This window comes from Marmota marmota, unplaced genomic scaffold (assembly GCF_001458135.2).
Source record: "Marmota marmota marmota unplaced genomic scaffold, marMar, whole genome shotgun sequence".
Taxonomy (NCBI): Eukaryota; Metazoa; Chordata; class Mammalia; order Rodentia; family Sciuridae; genus Marmota; species Marmota marmota.
Window position 1 is genome coordinate 9,907,313 of NW_025999990.1, and position 23,399 is coordinate 9,930,711.

The 23,399-nt window shown below is 42.1% G+C and overlaps 1 long non-coding RNA gene across 1 annotated transcript in view; it reads right to left on the reverse strand.

Moving 5' to 3' along the window:
• Positions 1 to 16,798: 16,798 nt before the first annotated feature.
• LOC125617710 overlaps positions 16,799 to 23,399 on the reverse strand; it is a 50,017-nt gene continuing 43,416 nt past the window's right edge. The window contains exon 2 of the long non-coding RNA XR_007348798.1: positions 16,799 to 19,168. This is a non-coding gene — a long non-coding RNA (uncharacterized LOC125617710). The remainder of the gene's footprint in view (positions 19,169 to 23,399) is intronic.

Sequence of the window (23,399 nt, forward strand, 5' to 3'; positions counted from 1 at the left end):
CCGTAATGATTTTTTTTTTACATGTCTCTTGATACCATCTGGTTAGTTTTCAATTTAGTGTAAAGACAGCAGAACTGAGATCTGACCTGGTCAGGGGGTGGCTTCTCCCCTGCTGAACTCAGCACACAAGCTCTCACAGCTGTTTCTCTTTAAGGTTTGTGGGAAACTTGCTGTCCTCTCCCACTTGACTTGTCTCTCTTAAGAACAAAAGCCAGAAAGGTCCAGCTCTGGAGACTCCAAGCCTGGCCCCCTGTAGTTACTGGATAGCCCCAGGCAAGACTGTCCATTGTCAGCTCCAGTAATGAACACTAGAAGCTGGAGCAGACTCCTCTTTCACACACACAAAAGGCACCATGCTATGCTCTGTAGCTACTTGGGATATTTTGGTGACCATGGAAGGAAGAGGAGTCAAAAATCAGATACAGTGGGCTGGGGATGTGGCTCAAGTGGTAGCGCGCTGGCCTGGCATGCGTGCGGCCTGGGTTCGATCCTCAACACCACATACAAACAAAGATGTTGTGTCCACCAAAAACTAAAAAATAAATATTAAAAAATTTCTCTCTCTATCTCTCCTCTATCTCTCTTTCTCTCTTAAAAAAAAAAAATCAGATACAGTGACATGAGACCTCACCCATGGGTTGTGGCCCTTCCAGAGTAGACCCCAGGTGGAAGCCAGCTCCCCGGTAACTTTGTGTCACTTCTTTATTGAATATCAAAGAGTTGCTCCATAGAATTCCCACTGTATTTTATGTTGGCTTTGAAGGAAGGACCTGAAACCACTGCGGACTCTTCCAGGAGGGCTGATTGACAGGGAGCAGCATATATTTATCTGAAGAACCTGCAATTGCTTCATCTCTAAGGTGACTACTAACAACATATTAGGGGGCAGGTGCATTTTTTCCTTCAAACTCATTGAAAAGGAATCTTCCAAGTGATGGTGCTCCTAACAACCATCTCATACGTGGCCAGAAAAGGAGTTGTTTTTTTTTTTTTGTTGTTGTTGTTGTTGTTTTTGGTACTGGGGACTGGACTCAGGGTCACTTGACCACTGAGCCACATTCCTAGCCCTATTTTGTATTTTATTTAGAGACAGGGTCTCATGGAGTTGCTTAGCGCCTCACCATTGCTGAGGCTGGCTTTGAACTCGCAATCCTCCTGTCTCAGCCTCCTGAGCCACTGGGATTACAGGCCACCGTGCCCAGTTCATAGCCAGGAAAGGAGATTTTTAAAATGAGAGGAGGAGAGTTCAGAGAGAAGGTCCACTAGAGAAGACAGTAACAATGAGGCTGGGAAAAATAAAGTTGGAGGAATTCTCTACTAGTAAAACCACCAGAGATTGGATATTAGATAACTACTTTAGAAAATAAAGGCTTTTTTTTTTTTAATAAAAAAAGAGTAAAGGTGGGATCATGTGCTAACTTGAATGTTTCAAAACTGGTGAAAGTTGATTGGATTGGCTGTCCTAGTTTCTCACCTGGGACATCTGTCTTCTTTTTCTGGGCCCTGCTGGTTCAGAAAAGGTGGGTGCCATCCAATGTATGATGAAAGGCATTGTAGGAAGAATGAGGGGCCTGGGATTAGCACAGTAGCAGAGCACTTAAGGCCGTGACATATTAATTTCTTACAAAGGTGTTGGGATCCCTGTCAAGACAGATCTTGCGATTGGGGTCTTGATGCCCCTATAAATTCTAACATATCCAGGGAGCACACAATGCAGAGAATAGGGATTTGCAAATGGAAATTCTCAGGTGTGTAAATATTGCTGAAAAGTAAACCAGTTGTTCAGTGTTTCAAGGAAGAAAAACATTTTAATCTTATTTTTCCCTGAGCTTATATAAGGCGGGTCCCTGTATACCAGGGTATATTAAATATTTATTTAGCTATGCCCAACTTTTAATTCTGGAAGTGGATTTGAAACTGGCCAGGGAAGCTAGATACTTTTCTCCACTGAAAGGATGACATTAATTTAATCAGAAAGAAAGTAAAATTTATAGTATGTCAATTATTTCTCATAATTATTGATTAAGTTTATAGTAGGAATAGTACTGAAGACCAAGGCTTGCTGGGTGTTATTCTTGCCCTTGAGGAGTATCCACACGGAGACACACACAGGTGGATGAAAACTGGCCACCCTCGGTGAGAAACAGCAAGTGCCAGATGAGGTCAGGAGAGACAGAAAAGGAAGGACCCAAACCAAGGATGGACTGTGAAAAAGCAGAGGGAAAAGGGTGAATATTTTGAAGCCACAGGTACAACCTCAGGCAAGATGGCGGGCAAATTAGTGTGCAAATTTCCCGGGTGCTCTTTCCCAGGGTTGCTGGGCAAGAACAGTAGTATCTACAGTCCCGACAGCCAGTTTCTCTGGAGTATTTTACAGCAGGTCCATGAAGCTAGGACCTTATTATCATCTTCACTTTACAAAGGGAGAGGACATTAGAATAGAAATTGCATATTTATGTCTAAGGGTGTGTCTGGGTGTGTATGTATATGTACAAATCAATAGAAATGTAGCTGGTATATGCCAATCAATATTCTGCTTCTATTTTCCCCAGGGGATATAGCTTCTGTTTTCTGTGCTTTTGGATCCCTTAACAGCCATCATAATAGTGGGAAGGATATCTGATTAGGTATTTTCCCGACAATCGTTGAATTTAATATGGGGCACATAATAGGCCTTCCATAAATATTTGTAGACATCAAATTTTAACTCTGAATTAGAGTTTTACGTGGCACAGTGTTGCCATTGTATATTGCCTTGGTGCCTAAGGCAGGTATTAGAAGGGAGAATAGAAGAGTTAGAACAAAAGTTTTTCTGCTTTCATTTGTTTGCTCATTATTTCAGTCAATAAATGCTCAGCTCTGACATCAGCTAGCTGCTGGCCAGGAGGAGAGGGAGATGGAGGGGCCTGGGAATCTCACCCCGCTCCTCAGATGGCTGGGGAAGTGCTTACCCTAGCATCAACCATTTGATTACAAGTCTGTGCTATTTAATGAAATATTTTTCTGACATTCATTCCACAAAAATGAGACCCAGAGATGTATGGAACAGTCGTTCACTCAGCATAAACCAGAACTGAGGTGTGTTTTGCAAGGAGATGAAGGATGTCTAGCTGATTTTCTCATTGTCTATCAACTGCTTTCTAATTTATTTTTAAGATGATTTCAGGCAGTACAGAAAATACTGCGCTGCTCATTTTCTGCATATTAGTTTCCTAATTGTTCCCACCTGTGGGATCTGTCTACACTCTCCCTGCAGTGCAGGTATTGCAGCAAGATTATTTCTCTAAACTATAAATCATTCCTGACCTCACCAAGGCATTAACTGATGATTACTCAAGAATGGAGGAATCGTTATCAGAATTCACTATTGCCAAAATGAAAAAGGGCTAAGGTTGAGAAATTTCAATAACAGCTACATGAGGTATTTTATTAATAAACTGTACCATAAAGTTTAGTTTGGTCTTGACATGTATTGTTATGCCTAATAATCACATCGAATATAGTTAATAGGACATCGACTTTGGAATTTGAATTTTAAGAAGACCCTTACTAACCTAATACCATTTTGAGGGTTGCCATAGTGTTTGGAGAAATTAACATCTCCTTGAAATCCTGAATTTTTAATAAATTTATTTGTATAAAGTAAATTAATTTTATTTAATTTATTTTAAAAACAATAAGCCTGGTACAATAATTACAAAACTTTACAAGCTCTTCTGCATCAGAAAATAGCACTATGTGATTCTTTTGTGTTTCTGGAGGGAGACAGAATTGAGTACATATGTGTGTCAAATTATGTACCTTGCCCCCCCACACATATTGGGGGAGGGCCAAGGAGTTGACACCAATGCTGTGACTTGCTCCTCCATCTTGAAACATAAGTGACACTGGTAGATATATTTTACCTTTTTATCAAACCCTTTTTTTTTTTTGGTGCTGGGGATTGAACCCAGGACTTTGTGCATGCAAGGCAAGCACTCTACCATCTGAGCTATATCCCCAGCCCTATCAAACTCTTTCTGAATTCTTACTGCTGTATTTGACAGGAGAGTCGAAGGCAAGTAGGACAAGGTCCCAAGCCTCAATGAGTGTCATCTCATGGGGGATCAACCCTGAGAACTAGTCCTAGAGCTTCAGAGGTGCATAGTAGCTGTGTGTATCCACGTGGCTGGCCCCAGGTAAGGAGGGATCAGTCTGGCTGAGAAGTGGATAGGTGAATAGGCAGGTAGGAAGACAGAGAGGAGTCAGGAAAATAGAGGGGGAAAAATTAAAATGTCCCAATTGTTCCTGTTCTACCTGACCACTGGGGGAGAAGAGCATGGTGGACAGTAAGTATCATAGTAAACTGCCTTAGTGCTCTGGGATATGCCTGTGGAGATTCAGTGAGGTGGGCTCTTAATCTTTCCATCAACGCTGAGAAGATCAAGTGCAACTGAGAAAGGAGAGAACAATGTGGTAGAAAAAAATGATACATTGGGGCTAGGGTTGTGGCTCAGTGGTAGAACGCTTGCCTAGCACATGTGAGGCACTAGGTTTGAGCCTCAACACCACATTAAAAAAATAAATAAAATAAAGATATTGTGTCCATCTACAACTTAAAAATATAAAAAATTAAAAAACGATAAATTGGTAAGGTGATAGTTTACTTAGCTTGATAATGTAGATCAAAACACTATGATATATCCATAGTATACACAGCTATTATTTATCGATTCAAAGTAAAATAAGGCCACGTATGGTGGCACACGCCTGTAATCCGAGGGACTCTGGAGGCTGAGGCAGGAGGATTATAAGTTTGATCCTAGCCTCAGCAACTTATTGAGACCCTGTCTGAAAATAAAAAATAAAAAGGGTTGTGGATGTGGCTCAGTGATTAAGTGCCCCTGATGTGCAGTCCCAGGTACAAAAACCCAAAAAACTTCAGTACAGAACGATACTGGCCTCCAAGGCTGTGTGGGGCCAGTCACTGGGGGATGAGTCACACAGAACACACAGCCAGCGTGGCCCAGAACCTCAAAGCTGGTGGTTGCTGAAGTTGCCTCTAGCTGAGTGCCATGTACTTGCACGACAGGCTTGTTGACTTCCAGTCGAGAGCAATAAAGAGTTTATGAATGATCTCACACTTCCCCCTCCCACGCACTCAGCTGCCTTTTGATCCACAACTGGAAACATCTGAGCTCCATGCACTTTGAGAAATGCCTTCTCCTGGGCCAAAAGAGGTAGCAAAATGATTTACCATGCCCTGGGGTACCGGCTTTATTCTGCACTCCAGTTTCTCTCCTTTGCAGGGATTCCTGGGGCAGCTGAGTTCCTCTCGCCTGCAGCTGCAGGGTGTTGGTGACCCCCAACGTGTCCATGGTGGTTGGAGGCAGCAGAGGCAGATCTGCAGACAGCACTGCAGGCAGATGGACACGGCCTGTTTGTAGGCAGCATTGGAATATAACTGTCCCTGCTGTTGCCCTTCCCCAGGGAAATCAGGTTGTGGGTCTCCAATAATCAACTTTACACCTGAGTCTTCAGAGTGGACCCCACCTGTCTCCAGGGCCTGGTTTTATTCAGGCCCAGGTGAGAAAGTGTGGGTGGAGAATAGGAGAGCTAGACCTTGGCAGTAACTGGGTTGGGTCTGTACAGTGTGGGCACCCACTAAACACTACTGGGGTGAGAGCATTGTACTCATTAGGGATTAAAAAGGAGATTTTCAAATTGCAGATATTTGTGTCTAATCCGTTTTGCTCTATGGCACTCAAACTACTGATCCTAATACAAAGTGGTTTTAATATTTTACTTTATTTATCTTATTTAATTTTATATTTATGAGAGAGGGTTTGGTTATTTTGCCCAGGCTGGTTTCTGACTTCCTGGGCTCAAGTGATCCTCCTGTATCAGCCTCCTGAGTGGCTGGGACTGCAGGTGTGTGCCACAGGGCCAAGCTTGATCTCCATGTTTACAGCATGATGCATTAAACTTTAAAAATCAATGCAAAACTACCTGGTTGAATGAGTTGAACTTTCTGAGTTAAATACACTCATAGGGAATTTTTTTTTTCTGTGACCCTGGGGATTGAACCCAGGGTCTTGCACTTGCTAGGCAAGTACTCCCCTAATGAGCTACCTCCCCAGCCTGTTTTAAAATTTCATTTTGAGGCAGGACTTTGCTTAGTTGTGCAGGCCAGCCTCAATTGTTTGATGCTTCAGTCCCCTGAGTAGCTGGGATTGTAGGCTATGCACCACCGAGCCTGGAGAAACTGAAAGGAACTTTTACTGTTGTTTTAATGAAAAGCCACAGAGGAGGCAACAAAGCCAACATGTGACCTCACAAATTAATTGCACACCAAGTACTTAGGAGACAACAGAAATACTGTCAAATGCTATCCTGTAGTTGACAAAAGCAAACAATAGGCTCTCTGGACTTAAGAAAAAAGGTTAATAAACTATGACAGTGAATCAGACAAAGTGGCTATCAACTGCAGGTAGTCCTGACAGTTAAAGGTGAGTGCCCATCTGGCCGGATCATGTGGGTTCCATTTATGGGACACGAGGGTCTGAAGGATGCGGCCCATCACTTCCTCTGCAGCTGAGGGTCTCGGGGATGAGGGTTTTTTCTGCAGCATTCTCTTTGTTCCAGAGAGTCCCTGTGAACTAAAGGAGGTGAAATGATTTATTTGACTCTGTGCAGTACACAAAAATAGCATTTCCCTTTGAGAAATTTAAGGGAGCTAGCATGCGTGCAGACCTTCTAAATCCAGCCCAGGGCCTTGAGCCCTAACCATGCCTGGTGATCACTGAAGAAAGAATTGTAGAAGGGAGAGAAGGAGAGGGAGGGAGAGAGGGAAGTAGGCCCATGACGGGAGAAGCCAAGCCCAGATGCTCCCCACTCTGAAGTTGCAAATCACGGCAGCCCAGCTGGAGGTTTCCTCTCCAGAAGAATTCCAGTTTCCTCCTTCCTTCTCTACCACCAAAACACTTGTTCTGGACTTTCTCAGGTCCCAGGGACCTCCCCACTCTGCCTCTGGAGTCAAAACTTACTTGTTTTGTCCCTCATTAACTAAGGTGATTTACTAATTGGATAATTTAATGAGATGGGGTGTTAATGTATCATCCCATGAATCCTATTTACAGTTTGATTGAGGCCTTGAATGGCTAGATCTGGAAGGAGGGGCTAAGGTGGCTCCCAGGCACGCTTGGCTTATTGCCCCGTAGCACCCTCATCCGTGGGTGGCCACTGTCTGTTCAGGCGAGAAGCCTGACTAAGTGGTGCAGAGGAGGTGATTGTGTTTTCATTTGAAAGTCCTCTTGGAACCCGGAAACCACAGAAACCATTGCAGCTCATTTCTGGGTTTGATTTTCCAAGATCAAAACATCCAAAAGTTTGATTAAAAATTCTGTAAAAATTTCTTCTGTTTATATCTCAGTAAAGCTGGAGAGCAACCAGGCCAGAACCCTCCGCCTTCAGTGATCCATCACACAAGGGGGGACAGCAATGGAGTATTGTTCTCCTCAGACAATGTAATCTTAATCTCTCCAGCCTTCTCTTAGTAAGAACCCTTTCACACTGTTTTACACTATCATAATCTTTTATTGGATTTGCTTCTATTTTTTTTTTTACATAATTTCCGAAGCACAAGGGCTGTGCCTACTTGATACGGCTGCTGCTGTTTTCTTTGGAAAGCTAACAGCCCGTGCAGCTTGCTCTGTGGTCGACAGGACTTCTAGTTCCTCAGGGATGTTGTCAGTCATGCCTCCCCAGATGTAAGCATTTTAGAAATAAAATTGAATCTCAGTCCCTTTCTGGACCTTCCCTGAACTTCACTGAGGTCCTCTAGTGGAAGGTTCACAAATCAGGCAGACAGATGTGGAAGTGATCTCCATGCGGATCACACCGCTCAGTGCACCATCTTGCCTAGGATTGGTGCCCATAAAAGTGCTAGTTGATTAATGGGTGCTGAAGAGTGGCCATTCCAGCTCACACCAGCTTCCTTGTCCGTTACATTTCCCATGTCTTCCAGCATCCGTGTTTAGCAAACACACTAAATGTGGACTCTAAACCATTGCCATCTATTTCCACTGCTTCGTCCAGGCTTAATCTCTTGTCACATTTTTGAGCCGCCTTTCTCTAAGTGCAAGGATTACATTCTGGGAATGATTTTCTTGCCAAAAGGCCAGTGCTCTTCGGGATGTGAGTTATGGAGAACCTTGAGGCCATTTCCATATCTGAGCAGAGTTTATCACATTATCTAAGGGTGACTGTCCTCTGTTCAGATGGGAAGCACTCTTGAAGCCTCCCGAGTGGCTGGCTAGCTGTTCTTCTGAAGGTTCTCCAGAGATGCAGAAACCACAGAAACTGCTTTGGGGATTGTTTTCGTCAGCTTTTTTTTTTTTTTTTTTTTTTTGCTGCTGTGACTGAAAGCATCTGACCAGCGCCATTATAGAGGAAGAAAAGTTTATTTGAGGGCTCACAGCTTCAGAGGTCTTAGTCCGTAGAAGGCTGGCCCCATTTCTCAGGGCTTTAGGTGAGGCCCAACTTCATGGCAGAAGAGTGTGGCAGAGGGAAGCAGCTCACATCATGATCAGAGGGACAGAGAGATGGTCTCCACTCTCCAGATACAAAATACACACCCCAAAGCCACAGCCCAATTCCCACCTCCTCCAGCCACACCTAGCTCTTCAGTTACCACTCAGTTAATCCCTATCAAGGGATTAATCCACTGATTGGGTTAAGACTCTTACAACCCAGTCATTTCTCCTCTGAACCTTCTTGCATTTTCTATACGTGAGCTTTTGGAGGACACCACATCTAAACCATAACAGGGATGGAGTACAAAAATCAGCAGAAATAGAACAGGGTTGTGGACAATGAGGTTTGTAAAAGTGACTTTAGATTTCTAGTCTTCTTGGTGAGGTCCTTATCCCCTTTGGTTTGGTGGCTAAATGGTCAAATGTGTCACATGAATATAGCAATTTGCTGGTTTCCCGATGCCTAACGGTGTTTAGAGGCCCCCAAGCCTCCCCCTTAACCCTTTAAAACTTCATTGTGAATTCCCTCAAAATAGGTTACCTTACCTGCCCACACCACAGACGTCGACTCCAGGAGATTCACCGTAATTTCATCTAACCTACATCTATATTCCCACATTGTCCGTGGCCCTTTTGAGTGCTTTGTTCTCCCTGTGAGCCCAGGATCACTACTGCATTCAGTTGTCCTGCAGTGTCCTTACTCTGGAAGGGTTTTCCAGCTTCCCTTTGACTTTATAATATTGACATTTTTAAGAACACTCAAGGCCACTTATTTTATGGAAAGCTCTTCCATTTGGGTTTTTTTGATGTTTCCTTGTGATTATACTCAAGTAGATTTTTAGGGGCCCTTATGTGAAAACCCAGAAGTTATGAACGCTTCTCATATTTCTTTCTTCTTTATTTTTAAATTCAGAATGAATTTTACACACTTTACCAAGCCCCCCAAGGCCCTGCAATATCTATCTTCGCAGTCTCCTCCCTACTCACCACTAACTCTCTCTGCCTCAGGCCGCTTGCACCTGTGTCTCCGCTTCTCCCAGGACCTTTGCTTCTCTTGTTTCCTTACTTTATCCAGATCCATTTTGCCACAAACTGAGTGATAATCTCAGGTTCCAACCCACAGCATTCTTTCATTTTTTGGAGCCCTCCCTTCTAGCCAGACCCCCGAAGTCTTCCTTTTCCTGCCTGTTGTCCCTAGAGAGTGCAGTTGTGGTTAGCACTTTGCTCTTTGGAGTTAACCAGCTGTTCCAGGGTCCACGAGGACCGACAGAGTTCTTAGGTAAAGCACTGCTTGTTAGTTTAGGTGAGGGTGACATCTAGCGGTAGTGAGGACAGCCTTGTGCTCAAGGCCCTTGGTACTCCTAGAGATGTAAAGAGAAAGCCCAGAGATTCCGAGGTGGGATCTGAGGGATTTGGTGACGTGTGGCCACTGAGGGGTTAAGGGTAGCTGAAAGGTTCCATCCTTGTTATGTGTGTGTGAGGGTGGAGAGAATAGAGGGCAGGCCTAACATGAGAAAAATAAGAGGCATCTTCTTTTGTGAGAGAGTTTAGGTGAGAAAAACCCATCTTTCAAGAGGCCAATTTATCACTCAAAAGGTATGAACATAAAGTTATTGTACGTTCTCACCAAGTGGGGGTGAGGATTCAAAAGTTAAGACCTCATTCATTGACTGCTCAGTTGAGAAAGAAATTAATGAATTTTACTACCTGGCTTTAAAATGTAAGTATGCAAAATACTTAAATATTGCAAGTTTTAATTTTTTTTTATATTTTTCTTTAATTTTTATTGTTGGTTGTCCAAAACATTACATAGTTCTTGACATATCATATTTCACACTTTGATTCAAGTGGGTTACGAACTCCCATATTTACCCCGTATACAGATTGCAGCATCACATCGGTTACACATCCACTGTTTTACATATTGCCATACTAGTGTCTGTTGTATTCTGCTGCCTTTCCTATCCTCTACTATCCCCCATCCCCTCCCCTCCCATCTTCTCTCTCTACCCCCTCTACTGTAATTCATTTCTCCCCCTTGTTTTTTTTCCCCTTTCCCCTCACTTCCTCTTGTATGTAATTTTGTATAACCCTGAGGGTCTCCTTCCATTTCCATGCAATTTCCATTCATTCTCCCTTTCCCTCCCACCTCTCATCCCTGTTTAATGTTAATCTTCTTCTCATGCTCTTCCTCCCAACTCTGTTCTTAGTTACTCTCCTTATATCAAAGAAGACATTTGGCATTTGTTTTTTAGGGATTGGCTAGCTTCACTTAGCATAATCTGTTCTAATGCCATCCATTTCCCTGCAAATTCTATGATTTTATCATTTTTTANATTTCTCTGACAGCTAGAGATGTTGAGCATTTTTTCATGTACTTATTGATTGACTGTATGTCCTCCTCTGAGAAGTGTCTGTTCAGGTCCTTGGCCCATTTGTTGATTGGGTTATTCGTTTTCTTATTGTTTAATTTTTTGAGTTCTTTGTATACTCTGGATATTAGGGCTCTATTTAAAATGGAAGAGAAAGGCCTTGTTTGTTGGTTTGGGTACTAGGGATTGAAAAACAGCCAGAGTGCTTACCCACTGAATTACATCCCCAGCCCTTTTTATTTTTTATTTTGAAGGGGGTCTCAATAAATTGCTGAGGCTGGCCTTGAAATTGCAAACCTCCTGCCTCAGCCTCCTGAGTCACTAGGATTACAGGCAAGCACCACCAAACCCAGTGATTAAGGAATGTTTTAATCATTATCACAAGCTTTAGCAATTTCCATCCCACTGAATAATGTATAAGAGTGCACTTTTCTTCACACACCAACAAACTGCATTATCAGGGGACTTTTTGTTACTGCTAATTTGATAGGTAAAATGTATGGTATTTTTATTTTGCATTTCTCTCATTGTGAGTGAGCTAATAACTTCAGTGTGTGTGTGTGTGTGTGTGTGTGTGTGTGTGTGTGTGTGTGTCTGTTGGTATTGACTCCAGGGCCTCCCACTCCCACATGCTGGGCAAGTGCTTTGCCACTGAGCTACAGCCCCAGCCCCTTCTTCTGATTTTCTTCTCTGTGAATTGTCACCTTATACTTGATCCATTTTCCTATGGAGTTATTGGTCTTTGAAAACTGATTTGTAGGAGCGTTTTATTTATCGGGTCAGTGAGCCCTTTGAGATGTGAGTTGCAACTTTTTTCCAGTGTGTCATTTCTCTTTTGACTTTGCTTTACGATGATTTTTGACATGCAACCTTTTCTTATTTGGGGGACTTGTTTGTTTTTGGTGCTGGGTATGGAGCTCAGGGTCTCACACATGTAGTAAGTCCTCTACCACTGAGCTGCATCCCCAGCCCGTATTTGGGTTTTAATTTTATACTTAGAAAGGTCTTCCCTTTTCTTGAGATTATTAAACTGTTGCATGTTTTTGTTGTTTTGTTTTCGTTTTGCAGTTCTGGGGGTCAGACCTGGGGCTTCATGCATGCCAGGCAAGCACTGTACCTCTTAGCCACATCTCTAACCCCACATTGTTTTTTTTATTATTCTTTTATGGTTAGTCTTTTAAATTTAATGTTTGATCAGTCTGGAATTTGGAGTGTTCTCACTCTTTTTTTTACTTTGCCAATTTGTCCCAACATCCCCCTTTTATAAAGTACCTTCCTTCAAGGATTTAAAATGCCACTCTTACTAGATATTAAATTTCTTTGTACTTTTGGATGACTGCTTGTTTTTGTAACCAACTCACATGGATGTATAGAGATGAGAAGATCTTTAAAAAATGTCTAGTCTTATTTCTCCAGTTTGTGGTTGATGTGGCCCTTTCTGCAGGCAGGAGGATGGATCAGATGGCTCTGATACCAGGGCTTAGATAATTCTTTTTTTTTTGTTTGTTTGGTACCGGACGCTTAACCACTGAGCCACATCCCCAGCCCTTTTTGTATTTTATTTAGAGACAGGGTCTTGCTGATTTGCTAAGTCTCTCACTAAGTTGCTGAGCCTGGCTTTGAACTTGCAATCTTCTTGCCTCCGCCTCCTGAGCTGCTGGGATCACAGGCATGCACCAACATGTCCAGCTTTAAATAACATTTACATTGACTACCAAGCAGATCACCTGGGACCATTACTAATGGCCAAGGTCTGCAGAGCTCATGCCTTAAAGCTAAGGAATTCATTGAAATAGCTGAACATTCTAGATGGACTATGGGGTGAGCTGCTGTTTTGTTGTTCATACACAGACCTTGGTAACTGTACGTTCCCTTGTGTAAAGAGATCAGAGTCCATGTAGATGCTTCATTCAGCTGAGGGGCATTTATTCATCCTTCAAGGCCAGCTACTGTAGGTCTAATTGTGACTTTCGAAAAGATCTGTTGAAATCCCAACCTTGCCAGTACTTATGAATGTGGCTGGACCAATTCTTATTATTACTTAGAAAACCCTAGCCACAAATAATAAACTACTTTATATTGGCACAAAGAGGTCCTTGCTCTGCCCTGGTATGTTCCAGTTTGTGGAGCTTTGCCTTAGCAAAAGGGTCACCATGGGGTGGGGGTGGCGGGAGCAAGGAAGGCTCTGAAAGCAATTGCAGAAGTTTCTGAGAGCATCCTTCCTAGATCTGTCCTTAGAAAGGCCAGCTCTGGTGTGGTCAGGGCCATTTGTCATGTGTGCCCATGTGAAGAAGACATTTTTGCCTTCAATGTCTTCACAGAAGGTGAGGCTCAGGGATACAGAGAGCACCGTGGGGTACTGTGACACTGTGCTCAGAAGGTCTCTCCATCATGAGCAAGCTATTGGTGCTGCTCACCATATTAAGAAAAAATGAACTTTCTCTGTTGAATGTTTGGAAAAAATCAAAGGAAATGTGAAATTAAGGGATCAAAGAGTGTTTGGACAATAACATGAACAAAGCCACTCACTTTCCAAAAGCCTATTTAAAAACATTTTATCTAGAGAATCTCCTCGAAGTTTATAAATAGTGCCTCACTTTGTTCCAGCATCAACCTTGAACAAACACTTCCAGTTTTATAACTAAACTTCTGACACTGTGGCCAAATGGGTTGGAATGGAATCTCTGTTTTCATCTGGCTTATTGCTTTCCCTTCTGTGGCCACAGTCTTTGTCTGGGCCATGGGATTACTCAATCAATCAAATATTTATTGAGTAACCAGACAACCAATGCAAAACTGAGGCTCGGATCATATTGTATTCCTTACCGTTGGGCTGGGTCGATCTGTCTTGATTTTAGACATCTTTGTCTAAAATCACTAATGCTCATCTTTGCTTTGGAGTGTAGAGAAGACCCACTTGGTTTCAAAAGTATAAACATATCGATGCACAGGCAAACGTGTGCTGTGACGTTTACAAAGGAAATATACCCTGGGTTGCTCCATTTTGGTACCTGTGTGTGACCACTCCTTTCCATTTTACCCCTTTTCTCTTTAATGTGTCAACAATGCCAATAACATTCACTTGAAATTGGAAGCTCTGAGAATTAAATTTCAGTCTCTTTAATGTTTTGGAGATACAGGAAGGTTAAGAATGTAGACTCTGCCAGCCCTGGAGACTGCAAGACCAACATACAGTATGTGGGGGAAGGTCCACACTTACTTGCAGTTTTATCAAGTGGGCGTCCTGGGAGTGGTTGGCACTGCTTACCAATACTGTCAATCCTCCTTTTGGAGACGTGATAAGATTTGGCTTCCCCATCAAGTTAGGATTGACAAAATGACAAGTTTTAGCCAATGAAATGTAAGCAGAAATAACGTGTCACCTTTGGACAGATTCACAATTTTTCATGTTCTCCTCCGCCTTCCATGGCAACTGGTGATGCTCCACCTGGTTGAGGTTCTGTCGTGTTGGGTCCTGGAATGAAGCTACCTTCACTGACCTGTACTGAACGTGTAGCAAGAGAGAAAAACGATAATTTGTTCTAGGCTACTGAGATGTTGGGATGGTTTTTTCCCTGTAACATAACCACATATGTGATAAATAATACAGAAATTAGGATATTGAAATGAATTGCTGTCTTGATAAGGGCCATAAAGGAGGGAGGGGGCAGCAAGAGGCTGTGCCTGCAGGAATTTAGGATGCAGATTGTGTTCTGGATGAGCTCATGCCTCTAGGGGAGATGATTGGGAGAGATGATTATTGTTAGTAGCATGTGCTGGTGGTTATTTTGGCAAGATGTTACAAGAAAGAGGTGAGTTTAGAAAGAAATGGATGCATTTTCAAGCAGAATGTAAAAAAACAGAATTCAGGGACTGATAAGCCTGAAATAAGACTCAGTCCTAAACAGCAGCAACAGGGATCAATGAAAACTCCGTCGTGTATCAAGGGACAAATTCAGGGTGCCATCATCATATCAATTGTTAAAACCTGTATCAAGATGTCTCTGAGTAACAGTTCAGATAATGGTGTGGTGTTCAAAAGAAAAAGTACCCTTTCACCTAAACAAAATGGTTTAGGGAAAAGAGACTGAAAATGTAACTCCTCCTAAAGCCTCATATCTTCAGGGAATCGAAATTAAATTGAGAGAGACCTGGGAACAAGAAAGAAAAGCAACGTAAATATGTGAATCATGCCTCAAAAGGAACTGTGGCTATTGGCTGATTAGAATAAAACACAAAAGAAGCTCTGTTTTTGACAGAGTTGTATTGACAAAAGAAATGTCCATCAATTGGGACAGACAGAGGGTAATGGTTGAAAATGTAAATTACTTGGGGACTCCAATCACAAGAGCAGGAAGTGGATTGAGAAAGATGCCTGTCCCAGAGAAGGACACATTTTACAGCTCTTGTCTTAGTCCATTCGGTTGTTATAGCAAAATGCCATTAACTATAAGAGCAACAGAAATCTATTTCATATAGTTGCAGAAGCTATAGTTTCTAACAGGTTCAGTATGCAGTAGTGGCCTGTTTCCTGTACTTACATGGTGTCTTCTAGATGCATCTGCTGATGGTGCATGAGCTCTCTGGAACCTTCCTTCTCAGGGCACTGATTCCATTCACAAGTGCTCTACCTTCACATCCTAACCACCTCCCAAAGGCTTTGCCCCTCATGCCATCACCTTAAGGGTCAGGATTTCAACATAGGAATCTGGACTATCATTAGTCAGTATTAGCTAGGTTAGACTGAAGTAACAAACAACCCCAACCTCTTAGGGGCTTATAACATGAAAAGCTTATTTCTTATTTCCACATGTCCATCTTGGGTGGGCAAGGTTTCCAGTCTACATTGTCCTCACTTAGGGACCTAGACTGGTATAAACTCCATCTTCTAGAACAACAGTGGTTGCCAAAGTTCTGAGAAAAGGAGCATAGCAAATGAACCATTCAGACCATAGCATCCATTTGAAAAGCAGCTCCAGAGAATAGTGAGAGGCTTGTCCAGGTGCTGGGCCAGGCTTCAGGAGGGTGCCTGGATAAGAAAGCCTTTGTTAGGGCAGGATTGAGACCCAAGCAAGGAACTTTTCCTATCTTCAAGTAGGAGACTGTGGAATATCTGCTGTGTTGGATTTAGAATTGCTACAGACCAGTGAGGACAATGTAGACTGGAAACCCTGCCCACCCAAGAGGGACGTGTGGAAATAAGAAATAAGTTTTTGGGGGGCTGGAGTGGTGGCTCAGTGGTAAAGCGTCTGCCTATCATATGTGAGGCACTGGGTTCGTTTCTCAGCACCACATATAAATAAATAAAAAAGAAGTCCATTGACAACTAAAAATTATAAAAAAAAAAAAAGAAAGAAAGAAACTTTTCATGCTTTAAGCCCCTAAGAGGTTGGGGTTGTTTATTACTACTGCAGCCTAACCTAGCTAATACTGACTAATGATGGTGAAATGTTTAAACAGGATATTAAAAGATTTTCCTCATGCATAAAAACAATGTCTTCTAATAGTTAAATTTGCCCTACTGAATACTTCCACCAGTATTTTCCACATATTTCTGTTAAAAGTTTAGTAAACAGTGGCTCAGTGGTACAGCACTTGCCTCACACATGTGAGGTACTGGGTTCGATCATCAGCACCACATAAAAATAAATAAATAAATATATCGTGTCCATCTACAACTAAAAAAATATTTTTAAAAAAGTTTAGTAAACAAATTAGCTGGTATTTTAAATCTCCTCCTCACAAAGATGCATAGATTTCATTAAATATAAGGTGTCCCCAAATCGTATTCTATCAGGTAATATGATTTTCATTACTTTCTGACACTTGTGTTATGCCAGAATTCAATCATATTTTCACTTTTATTTGTCTAAAACTAATCTGTTTAAAAATAACACACAATATTTTTAAGGATATAAGACAAGACAAACTCATTTATTTTAAAAATATTTGCAAGGAGAAAAGAGCTGTCTTTAACCATTTGGTACAAATTGAATCACTGCTGTTGAGCACTAAATCTTCTCCTGGCACTGGGTTATGAAGTTGTCATTGCATGATAAAAGCAAGCGTATAAATTTATCTAGGGACAAAGTCTTTTTCAGACCCTTTAAAGGTGGGTAACATGGTACATGTTGTCTACAACTATGATTTTGCACAAGATAAGAAAATATTCTTCAAGCTGATGATTTATTTCTCTTCTCCATGGTTTAAGGACATTGCATTAATCTTCATCCTATGCAAGTTAGTCTGTGGGGAGTTAAGATAATAGAGTGCAGGTTTGTTCCTTTCTGATGATCTAATTTACTTCAGGGATAGGGCTTACAGAAACTAGAGAAATGGAGAGATGATATATTTCCTCTAAATCTCAAACATTTTAAGCAAACTTCTGGCAAATGCTGAACTGTAGTTGGTTTGCAACTGGATCCTTTGACAAATGGTCAAAGTGGACATCTTTGTTGTCTTCTCTTCCTTTGTTAACCTTGTCCCTCCTTCTTATGTTGAAGTCCTGACCTCCAATGTGCTGGCGCAGTCGTCCCCCTGCGCAGTTTCACTACCTGCGTCTTCATGGCTCCACCATCCTCCTTGCCCGACGGTATGATACAACACCTGCACCCCTCACCTCACTTCATCTCATCACCTAGGCACTGCATGATCTCGCATCATTATAGGAAGAAGGGTGAGCACGGTACAATAACATTTTAAGAGAGGAGAAACACATAATTTACATTTCAATATATTATTACTTTATTATTATTGTTAATCTCTTACTCTGCCTAATTTATAAATTAAATTTTTATTATAGATATCTATGTATTGGAAAAACAGAATATGCATATAGTTCAGTACTGTCCTTGGATTTAGGTACCAATTGGAGGTCTTAGAATATATCCCTCATGGATGAGGGGTGCTACCATATTTGGAGGTGGGCGATTAGGCATAGATGAGGTCATGAGGTTGGGATTCCCAAGATGGGGTTCGTCTGTCTGTGTATCTTTCTCTCTCTCTCTCTCTCTCTCTTTTTCTGCCATGTGAGGACACAGTGAGAAGGTGGCCATCTGGATAGCGGGAAGAGAAACCCCCACCAGGAACTGAACATGCCAACACATTGGTCCTGCATATCCCAGACTTCAGAACTATGAGAAGTGGCTATCTGTTGTTTATGTCACTGAGTCCATGGGATTTTGTTATAGTCTCCCAAGCTGACTAGGATACCGACCACCAAAATTATTACCTTTCCAGGTCCAGCTAAAATACTAATCCTTTACAGAACATTTGGTAGAGGCAACAATTACGGTGTATATTTTTAACTAGAAGACAGCAATAGCTAGGTTCCCGTGTGCTAGGCACTGAATTGGGCGCTATCTCCTTTCATTCTCATTGTAAGCTTGTGTCTTGGAGCTGTTTCTATCTGCAGTAGGCATCCTCCAGCCCAGAATTCCACAATTACAGAAATGTTCCGTTGTGGCCTTCGCATCCAACATGCCTGGGTTTGGTTTCCTAGCTTCAACACTCACTAGATGAGTCGTGTGATTTCAAGCAAATTCTTTGACTTCCAAGTGCTGGGATATTCATTCCTTCATCAACAGCTCAGGACGCCCCAAGCCCTGAGCTTCCCTCCTTCATTAAATCCCAGGTCGTCAGTTTTTGGCTTCCTCTTTTGCTTTGGTGGAGCACAGTCTCTCCACGCTTTCCAACAGAAAGCATGAGCCAGAAGGCTGTGCTAAAGAGACCTCCCATTGTCTGAAATGTGATTTATTCGACTGTGTCTTCAAGGGGTGCCTGGCGCCTTCCTTCTTGAGCTCTTCTGGGGTTCATCCTTGTTAATCAACATGTTCTGGGTTTTTCCCATTGCCAGCCTGGGTTCAAGGTTTCTTTAGTTGGTCAAACTAGTTTCTACTTTCCGTCTTCTGAGGTTGTGTAGTTGTCCTCTCTCCATGGTGGATTTGTCCTTGATCGTTCATACTTTTTCTTTTTTAATCCTTTTATTGTAACGTAATTTTATTGGATTTTTAGGAGGAACACAGGTACCCTTAGTATTGAGAGTATTCAATGTGCTACAGTTAAGGAGAGTGGGACTATTGCTATTTCGGTGGGAAGATTTTAGAGGGTAGCTACAGCTCTAGTCCATACAGACCATCGGTCGTACCTCTTTTACTTAAAGGTCAGAATATGGAGGAAGGAGTTGGGGTGAGGAGTTAATGGTTTCCATTTGGGGCAAGTTGATGTTGAAATTCCTAAGGGACATTTGAAGGCAGACTTCTTGGATCCTTTGGATGGAAGAGCCTGGAATTTAAGAGATAATTCTGGGTTAGATAAGGATAAACAGACGTCATCAGTAGGGAAGAAACAGTGAGAAGAGTGTGTGAGGAGACCCAGGAACTGAGGACCGGATGCCTCTAAGCCTCCTGTGAAAGGGAGTGACCTGTAAAGGAGATGAGATTATTCCCCAGGGCTCTGTTTTGTTTCACTACTCTCCGATAGCTGGGATAAAAAAAAAAAAAAAAAAAAAAAAAAACCCAAAAACCATAAACCAAAAAACAATATGTTTTGAAGCAGAGTTCCAAACTCTTCTTTATTTTTAAAATAAACTTTATTTATTTAGGAGCAATTTTAGGTTCACTGAAAAACTGAGCAGAAAGTGCAGAGAGCTCCCCTATTCCCCTGGCCTCCCACATACACAGCCTTTCCTCACCATCCATGTCCCCCCAGAGGGGTGCATTTGTTACAGTCCATGAGCCAACACAAATACCTCATTCTCACTCTAAGTCCATGGTTCACCCCAAGTCTTTGGTTCACATGAGGCCTCACCCTTGGTAATGTCCATTATATGGGTTTTTTCAAACGTGTATCCAGCATTATAGTGTCATACGGAATAGTTCCACTGTTCTAAAACTCCTGAATGTTCAACTCTCCTTTTTTAGGGAGTTATGCAACTTACTCTTCTCTCTAACACTGCTTTCTGAGTTTTAGCGTACATGACAGCAAAACCGTGAGATATTGGGGATAAGCACATGCTAAGAGGGAGGGAGGAGTGCTGTGGAAACTGGATCACCTTAAAAGGTCTACTTGGTTCATAGGATGTCACCCAAACCCGCCTTCCTCTTTAAATGCCTGTCAATAGCCGACGGGCTAGACCCAGTGACCCTGCCACAAAAGGGGCTCTTTGCTGTCTTGTGATCCAGTGAACCCTGACAGGGTACCAACCACCCCAGCAACCCCCAGCAAGACAGAGCCTCAGAGTTACCAGACAGAGTCACTCACGCACTTACTGCCTTCAAATATAGTGTATGTAATGTCTCTCTCTCGAGAGAGAAAGAAGTTCACCCCTTAAAGGGGAGACCTTGCCTCAGACCCTCAGAACAGAGCTGGGAATGACTGCCTGTGGCCTGGCAGTCATGCAAGGCATTAGAGCCATGTAACCAACTACTGATAATGACAGCTTCTTTGACAGGGTCTGCATTTTTCTCAAGAAAGAGCTTTGAATCTGCATAGGTACATGGGCAGGGATTTGCTTAAGAGGGTGTGGATCTGGGTCATGAAAAAATGGAGACAAGTTTGATCTGAAAATATTCAGGGCAAGTGTTATCAGCTAGCCACCCCAACCATGAACAGATCTTGCAGATTATCTTATTTTTGAGTGAAAGTGCTAGAAACACATCCTATATTTCTGCTACAGCAATGGTTTTCCATCTTGACTGCTCATAAGAATCATAGGGAAACTTCTAAAAACAGTGAGTAGAATTTGATTTAATTGGGCTGAGTGGCCCAGCACGTGTCCATCTTAATAGCTCCCTCCTGTGATTGTACCTGCAGCCAGGGCGAGACCTACTGTAGGAACTAGCTGCTGTTGACTCTTAGCAGCTCAAGGAGGTGGCCTGTGGAATGGAGTTTGTGGTCAGTTCAGACATCAGTTCAGCTCCAGTGACAAAAGTGATCCAACAACAAAGGCCATAGTAATGTGATTTTTGTTGAATGAATGTTAAGTAAACAAATCTCACGTCACAGATAAGGACGCAGGAAAGGGCTCTCAATCAGACAGATGAGCCCAGAGGCAGAAGCAGGGTCTGTAATTGGGTCAAGTGGTCCAGTGGAGACCACTTGGAGACTCGGTGCTTTTTCTCTTTGACACAGTGCATTCCATACCAAATCCCACAGGTCCCCTCATCTGTTGGGCTTCAAAGACCTGTACCATGTTACCCCTGCCCGGAACACGAAAGGGGCCTCAGCATCTGGGGGTCCTTGGGTGTGTCTTAGGGGATTATTTCATGGAGAGCTGGCTGGGAAAAGGAAAGGATGGAGGGAAGGACCAGGATTTGGGGGCCTCAGCCCTGTTTCAATCAGAGACATTTCAGTTTTATCCGTTTTATATTTTGGTATAAATATTTTTGAAGGAAAATGTTTAATGCTAAGAAACTAAACAATTTAAAAAGTAATGGTTTAGTCCAATAAATCCCCAGCTATTAAAATAAAGAAAACAAGGCCAAGAAGTTAAAAGATATATCCAAGACCTACATAGGTGATGGCTCAGGTAAAAACAGCCTCTGTCTCATCAGTTATAACCACTGACCATATAGTAACTTGAACTTCCAGAACAATGTTAGGTAACAATGATATTGCACAGCCTGTATTACTTCCAATTTTATTAAAAACACGTACGTGGACTGTGGATGTAGCTCTGGGGCAGAGTGCTGGCCTAGCATGCACAAAGCCCTGGAGGAAAAACCCAACCAAACAAAAAACTAAAAGGTAGCTACAATGCTGGAGTGTTAAGCCTGTTTGTTGGTGAGAAGGGTCTTTTTAGTGATGTTAAGGAAAAATATTGGTTACAGGGAAGTCTACATGAATTAGAATCTTTTAAGCATACAAAAAGAATCATAGTCTTTATCTTATCTCTGCTATAGGTAAGAAATATTAGGATCCCCAAAAGTGAATCCACCTTGTATTTATAGGTAAATATTTCTTGTTTATGGTGACTCATTCTTTTAATGTATCCCTTTTGTTTGAATTTTTATTTCAAAATAATTTTAGGTTGAAAAGAAGTTATAAAGAAAACATGAGGTGATTCCAAGTTCCTTTCATCCAGTTTGTCTCAGTGGTTACCTCTTAAGTAACTATGGTACCTCAAATCAGAAATTAGCATAGTGTGGGGGTAGGTAATTGTTTCTTTTTTTTTACTTTGCTACTGTTTTTATGGAGATCTTTGTTTTGTTTTTGCTGTGGTGTAACATACATAACAAAAAAAAATCATCACTTTAACCTTTTTAAATTGTGCAATTCTGTGGCATTAAGTATATTCACAACCTTGTATAACCATCACCACTAACCATTTCCAGAATTTTTTCATCATTCCAAACAGAATCTTTGTACCCATAAATTACACCCCCTTCCCTCCCCCATTCCCTCCCTCCCTCCATCCCCCCCAGCCACTATTGTACTTAGGGCTTCTATGAATTTTCCTATTCTAGATCTTTAATGGACTCCTGACTTCAATTTACAGCTTTTCATGAATGTTCTTCTTTGTATAATTTTAGAATTGTAGTGTTTTGACAGATAGTGGTAGTTTCAAAAATGGAACTTGGTAGTCTCCCATCGTGTGTGTGTGTGTGTGTGTGTGTGTGTGCGCGCGTGCGAGAAAGAGAGAGAGAGAGAGGAGGGAGAGAGAGAGAGAGAGAGATTTGAATAATGTATATTACACTGGAATTGGCTGTTGTTTGAAATTTCAAAATAAACTCCATGGAAATAACATCTGGCCTAAAGGCATTTAAGTATTTAAGATTTATCATGCATAATCCACACTTCGGCTGTCTTGTCCTTGGTGTTCAGGATGAGTGACCTTAGGCAGAAGGGTGCACAGGGAGAACCACAGAAACATTAGCACATCAGGGCGGGTAGAGACCTTGGAGACCTCCCAGTCTCATCTCTTCATTTACAGACAAGGACCCTATCTTCCAGAGAGGACAAAGGAAATCTTTTCCAAAACTGAGCCAAGACAAACACCCAACACTCCAGACTCCCCTCCAACAGAGGCTGCACCATTTGAATTCCCATCTTTCTTGGAGATGACTCAATGTAATCTGACTGATGCAAAGGGAAGACGGTGTTGGAGCTTTTTCCAAAATGTTATTATAGACTTGCAGTTGTTTCCTCCTAAGAACTGTTCTCTAAGGGCTCAAGACTTCTTGAATTCTCCTTCCCTGGTTGGGAGGGATGTTGGAGGCTAGCCAGCATCAGAGCTGGTAGAGGGGGTGTCTGTGATCCAGATCTTGTGAGGAAGCTGAGGTCCACTGGGGTACACCTTCCATGCCAGGGCTGCGTGTCTAGGGTCACATAAGTAAGAAAGGCCAGAGGCTGCCACTGAAGGCAGGGTAGTGTAAACAGAAATAAATGAGTAGTGAGAGAGACCTAGAGCAATCCAGAGAAACAGGACAATTTGTCTCTGATGGCTTTTAGGAATGTCACATTGTGGTCCACAGGAGCCAAAAAAAAAAAAAAAAAAAAAAAAAAAAAAAAAAAA